Source organism: Delphinapterus leucas, chromosome 18, assembly GCF_059928025.1.
Source record: "Delphinapterus leucas isolate spDelLeu-1000000601 "Yukka" chromosome 18, BTC_Dleu_Yukka2, whole genome shotgun sequence".
Classification (NCBI taxonomy): domain Eukaryota; kingdom Metazoa; phylum Chordata; class Mammalia; order Artiodactyla; family Monodontidae; genus Delphinapterus; species Delphinapterus leucas.
The window spans coordinates 29450508-29468201 of NC_143146.1; the positions used below are offsets into that span (position 1 = coordinate 29450508).

General features: G+C 37.4%; 1 long non-coding RNA gene across 3 annotated transcripts in view; it reads left to right on the forward strand.

Annotated features, from left to right (window-relative positions):
* The window catches only part of LOC149746837 (uncharacterized), a 444764-nt gene that overhangs the window by 318283 nt on the left and 108787 nt on the right, over positions 1 to 17694 (forward strand). For all 3 annotated transcript variants that reach the window (XR_016388615.1, XR_016388617.1, XR_016388616.1), the window contains one exon: positions 307 to 483. This is a non-coding gene — a long non-coding RNA (uncharacterized LOC149746837). The remainder of the gene's footprint in view (positions 1 to 306; positions 484 to 17694) is intronic.

Genomic DNA, 17694 nt, shown 5'->3' on the forward strand with positions numbered 1-17694 from the left:
GAAAAATACTCTCTTATTCTACTTTCTACCTCTTTGAATATAATGAGATTAGAATTTTAAAACATTAATTGGCCATTTGTATTTATTGTTCTATGAACTGTCCACGAATGTCTTTGGCCACATTTTCCTATTGGTGTGTGCAGTTGTTATTTTCCAAGAGGGCCCCCAGTGATCCTGGTATTCAGGCCCTTGAACATCTCCCTTTTATATTAAGATTGGCCTGTGTGACCAGCTGATTATTGATGGACTAAGACTTCCAAGATTAAGTCATTAAAAAGCTTTGTGGCTTCTGACGTGATCTCTTAGGTCTCTTGCTCTGGAGGTAACCAGACATCATGACATGAAGATGCACAAGCAGTCCCTGAGGAGAGGAAGTGAGGACTCTCACCAGCAGCCAGCACCATGTATGTGAACCAGGGGTGAATGGGATCCTCCAGCCGCAGCCAACCTCCAGGTGACTGCAGTGTTTGACTATGACCTCAGGTGAGACCCAACCTAGAATTCCCAAATTCCTGACCCACAGAGACTGAGAGGAATACTAAATGGTTACTATTTTAAGCCACCAAATTTGGGGATTATTTGTTATGTAGTAATAGATAATTAATATTGCACATAAGCAATTTTCTTATTGATTGATTAGAGATCGTTATATATGTTTTCCAAGTTCATGGTTTACTTTTCAATTTGTCTTAATACATGGTTTTAAAAATTTTTTTATGCAGTTGAATGTATAATTTTGCTTCTTGTCCCATTTCTTTCTAATATCTCTTGGAACCATGTAAAATGATAATGGTGATTAAAGATTTTCTAATGTGATTCTTTGATTTAAATGGAAATCACTCTGGTATTTTACTATCCAGTATTATGTTGTTTATTGGCATAAGTTAGATATTCTTTATTATGTTGAAAAAGATTCTTTTATTCTTAGTTTTCTTAAAAAGTCAGTGATAAGTATGGTGAATATTAGCAAATGTTTTTCTGACACTTATTGAAATATTTTAAAATTTCTTAATGTAATGTACTATATATTAGCAATATGAATCAAATGAATAGTAAGCCAACATTGAATTTCTGGGAAAAACGATTCTTTATGTGGGTAAATAATTTAATATACTCACGTTCTTACACAATTTTTAAGAAAAGTGTGCAAACTTATAGCTACTCAAACAGGAAATTAGTACATCATTAAGCATTTACATAGGTTCAGATATTTTATCAATACAAGAATTTTGTTTCCTGCTTTTACTGCAAAGACAGGAATAACTCTTACAGAGGATAGAAATTTTAAAGCTCTTTAAGTGACAAAACTGGAAAAGGATTGATAAAGCAAAAAGTTCAGCAGCATTGCAGGCAAAAGGGGTTAGGGGGTAACCTTGCTTCATGAAAAAGCACTGATGTCAGAGCTTGGCCAGACCAATCCTTGACCACCACTATTAACTGTTAACCCACCTCTCTAACTTATTAATATTTTACTCAATATTTTTGCACTAATTTCATTAATAAAACTGATTTTTAGTCTCCTTCTTTTATTTTGGGCTCTATTTTAGGATGTTATATGCAACTTCTGTTAGCCCCACCTCAGGTTGGAGTCTTATTTGTACCTAAATCTTTGATAACATTTTCAAGTCCTTTGTAGGTATTTGGTTTATTCTGCTTTTTTTATTTTTAAACTTTCTTTGAATTAATTTTGATAATTTTCATTACACAGTTGTAAGTTGGTAGTCTATACTAGACCACTGATTTTCAAAGTGCAGTCTGAAATATTTTTTAGGGCACTGTGAGGTCAAAATTATTTTCATAATAAAACCAAGCTGTTGTTTGCTCTTTTATTCTCATTCTCTTCTGGGTGTATGGAGTTTTCCAGAAAGTAAATTATGTGTAATGATGTCATTATTCTGATATCTGAGAGAAACGTGCTTCCATATTCTTGTGTTTTAAATATTCCTAGTTTTGTAAATCAACTATTCTTTAACAAAAAATAATGAAAAACAATTCCTAACTCAAAAAATTCCTAATAGATATGACTATTAATTTATTATTAAATAAATAGTTTAATTTCTAATATGGTAAACAGTAATAGGTATGACAAACAAAAACAAAGGCACTTTGGGTTCCTCAATACATTTTAAGTGTTTAAAGGGGTCCTGAGAAAAGTTTTGAGCATTACAGTTCTATCTAGATATTGTCCATTTTTTTAATGCAAAGTTTTAATAGTGATTGTAAAAAATATTTCTTTATTAATGTTAATCTCTCCCTCTCTCTCTCATATATCTTTCCTAATAGTCTTATTTGTGTTTTATTCTCTTCTAAAAATTGGATATGCCAAAAGTCTGTCCATTTGATTGATTTCACTTGATTTTGCCCTATAGTAACCGTAACTAACTCTATTCTGAATTATTTTATGTTTTGCTTGTTGTTGTATCTTTCATAAAGATCTGAGGTTTAACACAAAGCTCGATTAATTTTTATTCCTTATTGTTCAACATGAAAACATTTAAAGCTATGTTTAAGAACAAAAGATTTTGCCCTAAAAATTTAAAACAAGCCAAGCTAATGCTTATGTACTACAGCAATAAACATATCTTCCTAGATACACAAAAACTCTGAAATAACATGCACATGCTTTTTCTTGATAAATTACTTAAGACATATTACAGTCAACCAAAAAATTGATCACAGAAATTCAGTAGCGTCTAACGGGTATTATGAAACGAAGTGATATTATTCATTGAAACTATCTAAACAGAGATTTGATCAATAAATTGCTATACATAAGTATATTTACTGAGCCCTTGACTTCCTGATGGTATTTTTCTATTTCCTTCATACATTAAAAATAACTTAGCAGGTAAATAAATTTAAGGCACAGCTTTTCCCCTTCAAATTTCTTTAGACCATGTATGTTAGTATCCTATTGCTCCTTTAACAAATTGCCACAGGCAGTGGCTTAAAACAACACCAATATGTTATCTTACAGTTTTGGGAGTTGGAAGTCTGAAGTCAATTTCATGGACTAACATAAAGGCATTAGCAGGGCTGGTTCCTTTTGGAAGCTCTAGGGGAGAGTCTGTTTGCTTGCCTTTTCCGGCTTATAGAGGGCACTCACATTTTGACTCAGGGTTGCTTCCTCCATCTTCCAAGCCAGCACCATAACATGTGCTCTCCTCTCTGACCTCTGCTTTTCCATTATTTCATCTCTTTCTGATTTGATCTTCCTGCCTTTCTCTTATTAAGACCCTTATGATTACACTGGGCCTACTTGGATAATCTAGGATCACCTCCTCTCAAAAGCCTTAACTGATCACCTGCAAAGTCCCTTTTACCTAGTAAGACAGCATATTCACATGTGTGGGAATGTGGATGGGGACCTCTTGGGGGGAGGCTATTATTCAGCCTACCATATCATGTTCCATTTATCCTGGTACTTAGCATTCCAGAGGAAGAGTGAGGTCATCACTATTTTCATTTTATTAAATCTGTAGTTATTTTCAAAACAATTGAAAACCTCCTTCTATCTTTTTTTTTTTTTAATTCTTAAAAGAATGTGGTAGTGGTGGTCTTCACTGGTGAATTGAATTATTGGCCCCAGTTCTTCTCCCTTTCTGTGCCCAAACTCTTTGCCTTGAACTTTGCAGTCCCTGCCGCCAGTGCGGGCTGCATTCCCTAGCCCTTGTCTTTGGTCTTGGCTAGCTGGCTTGCCCTCCAGCCTCATTTCATCACTCCTCACTTGCTCTGGTCCAGCCACATGCACCAGGCCTTCAGATAACATTCCCTTTGCCTCAAAGGTTAATCCTCTCTCTCTTGAATTTGGGTTCATTTTCCTCATCCTCCAGGCCACTGTGTTAGGGAAGCCTTCCCTGATTCCTGGACAAAGCTTTACTGCTCAGCACCCATTCCCTGCTCTTCAGTCTCATTAAGCCAAAACTATGTTCAGCTGTTCTTGGAAACATGATCCATTCAACAGATATTTATTGTGCACCTGATATAATGTCCTTGAGAGGACTCTCAATCCAAGAAAAATGTCCCATCTCCAAAGACAACCCCTGTTGACTGAGGACCTGCTCAGACAGCTTGGCAGATGTAGCTCAGATCTGGTTTTCAGCTGCCCATACATGTATTCACACATATGCACTTTGATCTACTTTAGAGTTTGCAGACTTTGAGGACTGCTGAGGATACTCCTGGGTAGACAGTCTTGACAGGAGACAGGGCTTGTTAACAACACAGACAACTTGGGTGATCTTGAGCCATCTGACAGTTGAATAAAATCAAGGTACTCTCTCCTCCATTTGTACAGAATTTTGCCTTCAGAAAACACTTTTGGTGCTGAAAGCCCCTCCAGGAACACTCTGGAGTATACCAGGGCTGACTGATGAGCCTAAGAGCCAGCGCTCATCGGCAAAAGCTGAATATGTTATTCCGCACCTCATTTCCCAGCCTGCCAGGAGGAATGTGATGGCTGGGATGACAGCTGACATCCTGGGATGGCCGTGAGATTTCATTTACTTGTTAAATGAGGTCACAGAACTGCTTTGTTTGGCTGTGATCAGTGTTTCCAACTCTCCTGTGGAGAAGGAAGGACCCTTCACACTGTTACAGAAGTCTGCTTTCAGACCTCCAAGTTCTAATCATGCACTGTCCGTGACCTTTAGCTCAGCTGACACTAAGGACACTGTGCACCCATCTATAGACAACCCCTCTCCTCCAAGCCTGGTAGAGAGGAGAGTGGAGATGGCTTCTTAGAGAGTTGAATCCCTGGAGAAACATGCCTCCTAGCATGTCAACATCCTCCTAATTTCCTTCCTTTGTGTTTCTCTACATTGAGGCATATCTATTCTTCCTTATGAAGATCTGTCATGGGATTCAACTTGCTTATAGGGCTCATTGATCACTGATCTTTCTGGAATTCTCTCTTTTTTTGTGACAATGTACCAGCAACTTCTTACCTGGTTCTGCATGCCAGAAGCAGCTTGTGATTTTTGGTGTGTTAAGCTGACATCTTCCTTGGCCTCAAGTTATGCTATAGCAATAGTATTCTTTCTCAAAAGTAACACAGCACAAGACTGAAGCTTCATGAGGAGAGGAACTGTCTATTTTTCTTTGTTGTATTCTTAGCAACCCATATACACCTTCAACCATGGTAAGTCTTTAGTAATGAATGAACAAATGGTTTCCTTGGCAACCTCCCAAAGACTTTTCAGTTCCTACTGCTGCTTCCTGTCTACCTCTCTCAATGTTTTATCTCAAGTGAAGTAGAAGTGGAAAGAAGAGGTTGTATGCAAGTGCTAAGCAAGCCCTTCATTGTGTTTTCTGGTATCTTTCTCTCTGAAACTACTCTCTATCCTGAAAGTTCTCTGGCACTACTTATTTTGACATTGTGATTTCTTCCATTGACACATCTTCTCTGTTCTTTAGGTCTGTATTTTACAAAACACTTAGTTTTTGGTTATCAGAATTCCAGTTTGAACTAAATTAAACAAAAATGTGGGAATTTGTTATCTCATGTAACCAGTGGATATAGGTGGACTCAGGATCAACTGGAACCAGTATTCAAATGTTGCCAAGATTTTTTATGTGACTTCTTTCTTAGGGAAGCTGCATCTACTTTACTTCTACCGAAGATCAACTTTCTCCCCATTGTGTGGGAGATGGCTGCCAATAGCTTTGAAGTCTTTCATCTCAGAATCTCCATCCCAAATCTCAGTATGAAAAATCCTATGGAGAGACTTAGGTTCACATGGTTTGGATCATGTAACCCCTGCCTAGACCTACCTGTGGCCGGAAGAGCAGAGTATTGGGATCAGAAATCCCTTTGGGTGAGGGATGGAAAAGATATCCCACAGAAGTCAATATAGTTTCCAGAAAACAGTAAGCTAGTACTCAGTGTCTGATAGTAAACTAAGAGAAGAATACCTCAATAGTTGAGTTTATGTTAAGCCACATCATTCTTTACATCATTGAACATAGCTGTAATAGTGATTCCTGTCTGCTAATTCTAACATCTGGGCCATCTTGGAGTCAGTCTCTGTTGATTATCTTTTCTGTTGAAAATGGATTACATTTTGCTATTTTTAATATGTCTAGTAATTTTGGATTGTATCCTGAATGTTATGTTAGAGTCTCTGGATTCTGTTGTATTCTACTGAAGACTGTTGATTGTATTGTTTTAGCAGGCAATTAAATGAATGGGCTGAAACTGCCAACTTTGTATCTTAGGCAGCAACTCCAATATCAGTTTAGTTCTTTTATCTTCTGTTTGAGTGTTTATGCATGCCTGGCTCAGGGATTAAACAGAGATTTGGGTGGAATTTATAAATAAAATTTGGGATTCTCCTTTTCTAGCTCTCACCTTTCCAGGATTCCCCCACTCACTTTCCAGGGCCTGTGATTATTCCAAACTCTATCCTCAAGTTCTTTAGGCCAGAAAGATTGTGGCTTTAGTTTTAGATGTCCTTCAATTAAATTAGTACCTATGTTAGTCTACTTTTAAATCACACTTTCAATCAGATTAATTGATCCTGAAACACTTTGAGTGTGTTTCCTTTGCAGTTGTAAAATGAGGCGCCTTTTTGCAGAGATCAGTACGAAGTAGAGAGACAGGAGCTTGAAACTGTAGCCAACAGCTGTGTGACCTTAGGCAAATCACCTCTTTTGTCTGAGGTGTGATTTCCTCATTTGGAACATAAAGTATCAGCCTCAAATTTCTTTAACACTAATGTCTCCACAAGTTCTAAATTTCTGGGTTTTCATGGTGGGATGAGAGGTGGGAGGGAAGATTCCTTCTCTCCATTCTCTCTTTTAAACAACTGTATTGAGGTACAATTGGCACACAATAAACTGCGCAAATTTAAATTGAATAACTTCATGTGCTTTGATTTGTGTATACCCCTGGGAAACCATCACCACAGTCAAGGTAGTGAACGTATCTGTCACTTCCCAAATTAACTTGCATCCCTTTGTGATACCTCCTCTTCCTTCCTTCAGCTCCTGTCTCCAGGCAGAAAACTACTTATCTTCTTTTAGTCTCTTTAGATTACTATGTGGCAGTATCTCCTTATGGTTTTGATTTGCAGAGCCCTAATGGCTAATGATATCGAGTATCTTTTCATGGGATTATTTGCCATTTATATATCTTCTCTGGTGCAGCGTCTTTCAATGTTTTGCCTGCTTTTTCTTGGATTGTTTGCTTTTTTATTATTGGGTTTTCAGAGTTTTTAATATATTCTGGTTACAAATTCTTCACCAGATATATTAGCAGTGTCTTTTAAAGAGTAGAAGTTATGTGGAGCCTGAATTTCTGACCCACATAAATATAAGATACCATAAAATAGGGGTGGTTTTAAGCCACTAGGTTTTAGAGTAGTTTATTACATAGCAGTATATTATCAGAACATTCACCATGGGATCTTTAATCTTTAATCACCAAGGAGTAAAGAAGGAGAGGAGAAGAAATGAGTTAGGCAGCAGATACAATGATTAAATCTGCTTTTGCCCCACCCAATGGCTCTGTTTTCACTCCTTTGGGAAGCTGGAACTCTCCTTGAATTGTATAATTTCAGGTTCTGATAAAAGAGAAGGAAACAGCTTCTTCTCTGCAGAAATGAGGCTATCCTCTCTTCTATGTCAACTATTTTGGAAGACAGAACTTTGGTAACAAAGAGGGCAGATCCTTGAGACACCTCTGAGGTTGGTGGGTCCATGGCAAGGACCAGTGGAAAGGTCCCCATGGTCTTCAGTAAACATTTGAAGTAGGCCAGGTTTTCCTCCAGTGTTCCTGGAGATTCATCCTCTCACAGTCTCCTCTTCCTTTTCTGCTTGGGGCCTTGTGCTATCTCCATCCTTTTATCTGTTAAAACTTATTCTTAAGAAAGAATCTGTTTTCAGTCATTTGTCTGTTATGGGGTCTTAATTTTTGCTTTTATTCCACATCTTATCCCATGAAAATTCTTTCGTATAAAGATTTCCCCTCTCTGAAGAATTTCATGGAACATCATTCATTCATTCATGCATTCATCCATTTATGTTTTTAGTCACTTACTCTGTAAGTATTATTAAACGCTTCTGTACATCTAGTGCTGAGGATATGATGGGGCACAAGTTTTAGTGTCTGCTCTCAGGGAGTTGTAGCGAGTGATGTCACTGCCTCTCTGGCCAGAAGTGTGTATTGGGGTGAACCCAGGAGTTCTTCCTGAGATATCCTTTTATCTATCTGGACAATGCCTGGGTCTGACTGTGAAATATTTCCAGTGAACATTTACCACTTCCTGTAAGAGCATGTCAGTCTGAGGCTGCAGAGGTTCTTCCAGTCCAGAGGCAGATATCTCAGGTAACCTCTGCAGGAAATTACACATTGCTCTTCCACAGAAGGAAGTGGGGGAGGGAGTGTTAACTTTGTATATAAGCAGCATTCTCAGACTACAGTTGATGGACAGTTAACTTTTCTCAGTTGGCATACTTTTGGTACCTCAGGATGACAGGTTTGGAAGTCCTGAAAGAGCTTCCTCCTTTTCTGAATGTGAAATTTCAAGGGGAATACTCTGATGGATTTCCTGTATTAAATGGTACCTGAACATTTGCAGACACAATGTAATCAGAGTATTGCTTGATGCTTATAGGGTATGGGTTGTCAAGAGCTAGGGCAATTGAATGTGGGACAATGATCAATTAAAAATATGAGTGAAAAAACATAGGAGACAAAGTTGTTAAAATTCCCTTTGCTTCTAAATGCAGAATGAAACATCACAAAAGAAAATGGAGATATCTAAGTAGAACAAAGGTCCAAGTGGTTTCTGCTATGAGGTCTCAAATCTACACATAATGGCAAGGACACTTCTCAAAACCCATACAGACTGTCAGCAGTGGAAGGTCAGATTCTTCCTCTCAAGCTGAAGTCGGCTTGTGTTAATGCTTAAAGTTTTTATTTTGGGGGCTTCCCTGGTGGCTCAGTGGTTGAGAGTCCACCTGCCGATGCAGGGGACACGGGTTCGTACCCCAGTCTGGGAAGATCCCACAGGCCGCGGAGCGGCTGGGCCCGTGAGCCATGGCCGCTGAGCCTGCGCGTCCGGAGCCTGTGCTCCGCAACGGGAGAGGCCGCAGTGGTGAGAGGCCCGCGTACCACAAAAAAACAAAACAAAACAAAAAAAACACTAAAATTACTTGGGGTATTTTTTGTTATAATAGTAATAGGTATTCATTGTTATAAATGTTGAAAATACACGTAGGCAAAGATTGCATCTCAACTATTAATATTTTGTCATATAGATTTTTAGCCTTTTTTCTTTGCTCTTATGCATTTGCCTTAATTATATAAGGAATACAAATTAAAGTTATAAAATATAACAGGAAGTTATAGTCCAATAGGAGAAAGTGCCCCTTCACCCAGATAATCACTGCCAAGAGTTTGTTGTCAAGTTCCACTCTTTTTAAATTTTATTTTATTTTATTCTAAATTTTATTGGAGTATAGTTGCTTTACAATATTGTGTTAGATTATACTGTACAGCAAAGTGAATCAGCTATATGTATACATATATCCCCTCTTTTTTGGATTTCCTTCTCATTTAGGTCACCACAGAGCATTGAGTAGAGTTCCCTGTGCTATACAGTAGGTTCTCATTAGTTATCTATTTTATACATATTATCAATAGTGTATATATGTCAATCCCAATCTCCCAGTTCATCCCATCTGCCACCCTTCCCCCTCAGTAACCATATGTTTGTTCTCTAAGTCTGTGTCTCTGTTTCTGCTTTGTAAATAAGATTGTCTATACCAATTTTTTCAGATTCCACCTATATACGTCCACTCTTTTTTCTATGCATATATATTTACCAAAAGTGGGATTTTAGTGTATGTTCTGCTTTATGACTCACTTTTTGTCTGATCATATATTAATCTTGTAAAATATTCTTTTATATCATTTTTTATGGAAAGGACTTAGTGATTTATTTATTCAAACTCTTACTAATATGTAGGTTGTTTTAATGTTATGATCATCATGATTAGGTAAGTATTTGTATGTATCCTTATGATAAATTTCCAGAGGAGGAATGTTGGATCAAATATGTTCTGAACTTTTAAGTTTTCTCTTGAGATAAAAACAAAAATTGTCCTCCAGGGCAAATTTACAAATTTAGAGTTCTAACAGCAGAATATGAGAAAACATCTTGCCCTTATTGTTGCCTATGTTGAATATTATTTTTTAATCTTCTCTAAATCTGATCCTAAGAATATCTGATAGTTGTAATTTATATATCTTTAATTGCTGGGAGGATGTGGGTATGCAACTTTCCAGTATAGAGGGAACAGTAAAGTGGATGTATTTTAATGTAGTCCTCGGGGCTTATCTGTGTAACTTGGATCAAAGTGACTCAAAGTGGGAAAGTTGCTGTTGAGCACTTTGTAAGATGAAGTGGGATGTGGGGCAATACCTAATTCAGAGAACCCCTGTCGACAGCCTGAGTCCATGTTTATTTCGCATAAGAAGTGGCAGCAGGATGAGATGTGCTGGGAGCAAAGACGGAAGCAATGAGGGCCCTTGTGGGGCTGTGTTTCTTTTTCCTTTGGGAGAGTTTCTTGGCTTTAGGGTCTCTGATGTGTCTACCTTTGACTTTCCATCTGACTTGAAAGTAGGGCCACCTCTTTGAATGCTTTTCTTCTTTCTGTAGGAGTTGTTGGAACCAGCGCATTTTGGAGGGCCGGTCTACACACCTGGGCTTCATTCTGAATAACTATCCTCTCTCCTCTGCCTACTTCAGCTCTGGTCAGCACATTAGACCTGCCTGTGGAGCTTTCAAGACAATTCATACCTCTCTTCCCTTTCTATCCCCTCAGACCAATTAAATTAGAATCTCTGGGCTATGAGACCTGGACACAGAAGTGCTTTATTAAACGCTCCAGATAAGACACTAATGTGCATCCAGGCTAAAAAAAACCACTGGACTAATTTATTTCCACCCTTCAGTTATCACAGGAACCAATTCTCTTCACACCATCCCCCTCCGTATATACACATGTCTTTTTTCTAGCCAGCTCCAGCTTGGATTTTATTGAGAAGAATCAGAACAACAATATGGTAAACAACATACAATCTTACTACACAGGTGCTCGTAAGCCTAATTGTGATAAGTATCACAAGGGTGCCCTTTTGTTAGGTCACCAATTTCTCCTGCAAGGGACAGTTCAGTATGTTATATGCATAGAATCAATTTCATATTGATTCAGTGGTTCAAATATATATTAGTACCAGCAAATAAATCATTCCCTTAGCTTCAAGGATGTGGGTCTAGAGGTTCAGCCAGGGGACTAGAAATAGTTATTGGTGTTCTGAAGCAGCCGATGAGCCTAGAGAAACTGTCCTATCTGAAGCCCTGCCCTGACCTCTGGCAACCAGGCCACAATCCCAATTCTGTCTTCTTTATTTTCTTGCTGACACCTCGGGTATAGAAATCACCAAATCACACTGGCTAGCTGGACCCATGGCCCCCACTATGGCTTCTCTTAAATCTTTCTCTCTTCAGGTTGGCTTTGATGCGGGACTTTGTAGTTTCCACGTAGTCTCTCAGTACTGGTCCAAAATGTTTTATCTTTCCCCTAAGGTTCGGAAGAACCATAGGAAAGAATAACTCCAGGCCAAACAAAGAAGTGTGCTCCCCTAGCAGCAATTGTCTCCTTTTTCTAGGGTCTTTTCCAGTTCTCTGTTTGGACAGCTTCCGCATTCTCTGGAACAGCGGGCAAGGGACAAAAGTGTATATTTGACATGCAAAGACTATGCTTAGTATTCAAATAGTGCTATCCCAGCAGGAAAGTTCTCAGCACTTTTAAATCCCTTAACTCTTTTCTATTTGAATACTTAGGGTTTTGCTCCCACTTGCTGCTGGGGAAACGAAAACAGTGTAAAGAAGGTGAAATAGTGGTCAAAGACCTACGGGCGTGCAGGAGACTTTAGCAAGTTACCTCTCTCTGAGCTTTAATGTTCTCATCTGTAAAGCTCATAATAACACCTGCCCTGCTGGACCCACAGGGGTGTTGAAACAGGATCATATGTGGGAATATGTGATTTGAAAACTGTGAGGTGATAAACACCTCTTTATTGAAGTTTAATCTATAAATAATAAAATGCACAAAGTTCCATATGTTTTTGCCAAATAGATATACTTGTGTAAAAATGCCCAAAGCAAGATACAATAGCTCACCATAGAAGGATCTCTTTTGTTCTTTTATGATTAATCCAAGCCACATCTCCCACCAACCCACAGAAAACCACCATTCAGATTTCTATAGAAATAGATTCATTTTCCCTGTCCCTTAATTTCAGGTAAATGGGATCATACAATAAGTGTTTTCTTGTATTTGACCTTGTTCTCTAAAATAATGTCAGTGAGATAATGTATGTTCTGTGTGTCATCCCTTTTTACTGCTGAGGGGTATTTCATTGCATGAATAAACCACACTTTGTTTATCCATACCCCCATTTATGGACATTTGGATTATTTCCAGTTTTAGCTATTATGAATAAAATGACTATGAACATTCTTGTACATGTTATTTGGTGGATATACACTTTATTTCCCTTGGATATGTACTCAAAGTGGAATTGCTGGTCTGTGGTTGTAGGTACAACTTTACCTTTGTAAGAAATTGTTAAACTGCTTTCCAAAATAGTTTTATAAAGGTCCCAGATGTACCACATCCATGCAAATCTTTTCAGTCTCTTTAATTTCAGCCATTCTCGTGGGTTTCAGTATGGCTTTAATTTGCATTTCCCTAATGACTAATGGAGCGAATCATCTTTTCATGTGCTTATAGGTTGTGTATATTCTTTGGTGAAGTGTCTTTTATCTATTTAAAAGTTAGGTTATTACTGGAGAGTCAAACCCATTTTTTGTTTCCCATTCTTATAGTTAAAAATCCTCTGATTATATCAGTTTGTTTCTTTAGCAAACACAATTGAGAACAAATTTAAGAACAGAATTCTGAATCTAATAGCCAGTGGTTTTTCACAAGTCACCTGGATATCCTGTTAAAATGTTTGTTATGATTCAATATGCCTTGGGTATGGCCCAAGATCCTGAATTTCTGTCAAGGTACTGCAAATGTCAAAACCTCTGGTCCAGTTACCACCTTTGAGTAGCAAAGCAATCAGTGCTTCTTTGATGATGGAGCCCAGCAGTATTGGAAGGTCATTTTATATAGCTACATCTATATTTATTGTAAATCACTGTTCTTATGGAATCATAGCCTGAGAAAGCCAAGGGTGAAATGAGTCTTCAGAAATAAGATTAAAAGTTACAGATTCTGGTATATTGATTTGACTAGTGGGCCCAATTGTCCAACCTCGTGTTTTCAAACCATTTGCTGTATAGTGTTGTTAACGTCCCTTCACTTACACTCTGTGTCAGGCATGTGACTTGCTTTGTCTAGCGAGATGTTAGCAGCTTTGGCAAAGCAGGGCCTTGACCAGTCCTTGTGCATTTGGGTTTGCCCTTGCTTGTTTCTCTATGTTCACCCATTTGTCTTCCTGAAGAATGAGAAAAACACATGGTCATTTATTGGCCAGTGTTTCCTTAGTGCCTATCATTTATTGAGCATGTGCTATGGTTCAGGCAACATGTGAATCATTTATATTTTCCCAGTACACTTCCCACAGTAATTCCATACCATAGGTAGTACTACTGAGGACATTGAAACCTAAAGAGGTTCAACGAAGCAATTAGCTCCAGAACTAGGATTTAAATCCTTTTTTTCTTCTAACTCTAGATGAAGTTTTAGCAACCAAGGTTGCAGACTAAAGCAATACCTTGGAAAGGGAGACTAGGACTCTAGAATGTTGACGGGCAACAGTGGAGAATTGGAGGATTTTCTTTGGTCCCCTTATGCCTCCCTTTATGCAGTTCTTTCCTCCATCAAAAGATCATCCATTATCTGTAGCCCCAGTAACTCTGTGTAACAAACTACTGGAAAAACTCACTGCCTTAAAACAATATGTATCTATTTAGTTTAAGAATTTACAGGTTAACAATTTGGGTTGGGGTCAGTGGGGCAGTTCTTCCTGTATCCATCACCAGGCTGCCCCAGCCAGCAGTCAGCAGACCACCAAGCATGTGCATGGGAAATTATAATTATTTTAATCTGGATTTTATATAATTATCATTTTATTTTATATATATATTACATACATATATTACAACGGAGTGAAGACAGACATCAGTATTCAAGATAATGTGTAAAAAGCCTTATTATATTAGGTTCTATTCCAGGCAGAGCATGCTATTCAGATAGCTGTGTAATTTTACAGAAGTACCAAAATATTTTACTTTTATGGGTAATAACTTTATTCATAATATTGATTTCCTATACTCACTATCTGAGTCTGGGCTGATAAATCTGTCTTGAAAGGATCTTAAATCTTTTCCTAAAAGTAAATTTTACATGTAACATCCTACTCTTGGCAGCTATATCAGCTCTACCAGGATTGTTTTCTTTAAGTTGAACCACAGCTTATTTCAACTAAAAAAAACGTAACAGCAATTCCTTATTCAAAATACTATTTGAAAGATTGCTTAACTCAGTAAGTAAGATAGACTTCCAGTGATTTGGGTCAGTAGCTGAGTAAAGCAGAGTGATTAAAATGACACACACTCTATGTTACTAGAATCGATTTTCTTGTGTGCCCCCTTTATCTCGTGACTTTTATTTTTTTTATTTTTCAGGCTATTGGGCAATATACATTTCATGGTTTGGAAAAGACAATTACTTGTCTGTGGTTCTCCCAATACTAAATAGAAGAACCTTTGAAGGAAAACGTGTCACTTTATTAGAAATAGTGAAAGGGAGAAAGCGTTCTTTGTGGTTAAAATTATGAAGGAGAGCTCTGTGTCTTGAATCTGATTCTGTTGATATATATTGGGAGCATCTGGAACAATAAAGACTGTTATGAGCGAAGAGAGCTAGAAAGCAGTTAGTCTGATGTTTCATTTATTATTTTCTCTCTAGAACAACTCATTCAGACACTAGGATCCTGGAGAAATCAGAAACAGGAGTGGTTTATGTATGAATTGCCACAGATGACATGCACCTAGACATTTCAAGCTCAAAGTTGAAAACAGGTCACTTAAAACAGGTCTGCTGTTTGGCTGAGGCATTGCCACTTGAGGCATTATCTCAAGTATGGAAAATGAGAGTCTTCTCTTGGGTTTTAGGTTTGGATAGACAAAGGGAAAAAGATAATGAGTTTGGACTATGTATATATAACTCACAGCAGTACATAAAGAACAGTGTTCTGAGGGCAAACAACAATAATAAATAATGGATTGTAAAATGCACATCTGGAGAGGGGAGTTTTCTGCTGGGCTTTAATCTTGAAGGGTTCTTAAAGCCTTTAAAAAGTATGTAACTTTCTGAGTTTCGAGCAAGAATGACAAATAGCCTAATTGTCAGTATACTGGGTACAGAATCCACATAGGAGATAAACAGATACAATTCAATAGGAAACAAGTTGGAAACAAAAGAAAATAAAACCTCAGGTAGAAACAGAAGCTGCAGAGTACAAGCCTCTTTTCTTGGCCTGAGCTAAAGTTAAATCAAACAGTCATTAATAATTAATTTTTGTAAAATAGCTGGAGGCCTTTCATTTGGCTGATTCTAAACACAGGGTGCTTTACTGGAGAGTTGGCCGTAGCACTGACAATAGTTATAGCTCATGAAATGAAAGTGAAAAAAGGCGTTCTCTGGCAAAGTTTTTCTTAACGTTTTCTTTTGATTTTTAAAAATATTTATTTCTCAAATAGTATGAGAGCATCCAAATATTAGAGGAGTATTTCTTCTTTTTCTTGTTTCCTATTTATGAAATCTGAGCTTCTAAAAGTCTAGCTCAGTTAATTCATCGTATTAGCAGTAGTAGCAGTAGTATACATTTTATTAGCTATGGCTTGATGACTCATCTTTTGGCAAACGTTAGAATTCAGATCTCTCAAGAATCAGACATATGTAGCCTAGATGATAGAAGGCATGCAGAAGTAAACAATGTAGTTTCAGACTGCTGCAATTAGGAGTGTTTTGGCATCCATTTTCTACCCAGAGGGAGACCCCTTACAGACAAGACAAATATAGAAAATTTTTTCCTAACTCAAAAGGCAAGAATTATAAAAACAAAAACTTTGCCTGTCACAGTATAACCACCTACATGACTCCAAACAAAGTATTCAGAAATAACATTTCAGTGCAAGGCAAATGGGAAGAGGAGTCATTCTCTAAATCAAAGTAAATGGCAGTGGCATTTTTCTGAATCTGTTGGAGGAAGCAACTCCTTAGCAAGAGAGTTAATGAGGTCTTTGCTCTTTGAAGTCTGAACTTTGAGCAATTTCAGAGAGACTTAGAATTTGCTCTATTTAGTTATAAGGGAAAAGAAATATGGGTGCAGTTGACTCAGTGCAAAGCAGAATGGGACAAAAGCAAGGAGGACACGGAGAGATCATTAAGTCAGAAAGATGGAAGCAAGAGGGAACGTAGAACATTAAAAATATTCCCCCAGTCCCATGAACTCTTCAGTGAGTAGGGGAAGGGGAGGGAGTTAATGATGGAACACCACTTTGCATCACTTATAGCTTGTTGTGTTCACCCATACTTCTGTCAATTGTATACTAAGATGTCTACAGCTCTAAATTTCAGAACATAAGTTCAGTCATTCTCAGTTGAGTTCTTGGTGTCTTTTTATGGTCATGCATTAACTTCATGTATTCTTGTGGATCTATATCTGAGCCAGTTGGATCCCAACTGGCAAGATTCTGGTAGATTAGACTCAATAAGCAGTATCCCTTCTACCATGTTACATATTAAGACTCTCTTCCTCTCTGAAAGCGATATACATTATACACACACTTCATGAGACATAATATTTTGACTTCATAAATGGAAACTAATATTGTGTTTCTGGTTGTAAGATATCTAGTTTTGTAATACCACAAAAAGAATTAAAGTGACTTGACTGTTTAGGGTGCCTTATAAGCTACAAGCACTTTTATATCTATTCTCTTATTTATTCTATCCTTGTTGGGTAGATACAGATTTTTGAAGATGAGAAATCAGGTTGGGGTAACTTAAATAATTAACTTGGGTCATGTTTTTAGTCGAAAGACCTATAGTTAAGGTTTTCTTTCTTTTTTATAAATCTTGTAATTCTGTCACCTTGCCGTTCTTTCCAGCATAAACTACTTCCAGATTATAACTAACGTCTTTCTTAGGAAGGCTCTTTTTGTAGACCATTTATTTGAACTTCTCTTTCTTATGGCAAAATTTGTTTTGACCACAATCTTATTTTACACATGATTTAGTCATTTTTTTGCTTAATAAAAGTTCTTTTACAAGAATATTATATACTTTCTGTTGTTTAATTAAAAAACAATAAGTATGTATTCTTTAAGGAGAATGAAAATGTATATTCTATAATAAGAAATGCTAGTTCAAAATTCTCAGTTGTTGGCTTCCAATCTGACAGTGGTAAAACAGGCAGATTCACTTTATGAAAAAAGGTTTGCAAAGCCTGTAATAAAGTAAATGATGCTGTACGAACAGAAGGCTCTATAAATGTGAGATGCATAAGCTTGAATAAACTGTGCTTTTCTTCTGATAAAAATGAAAGAATCGACACATTTGAACTCTGTCATTCCTAACAAAGATTCATTAAATATAATCTGTTAA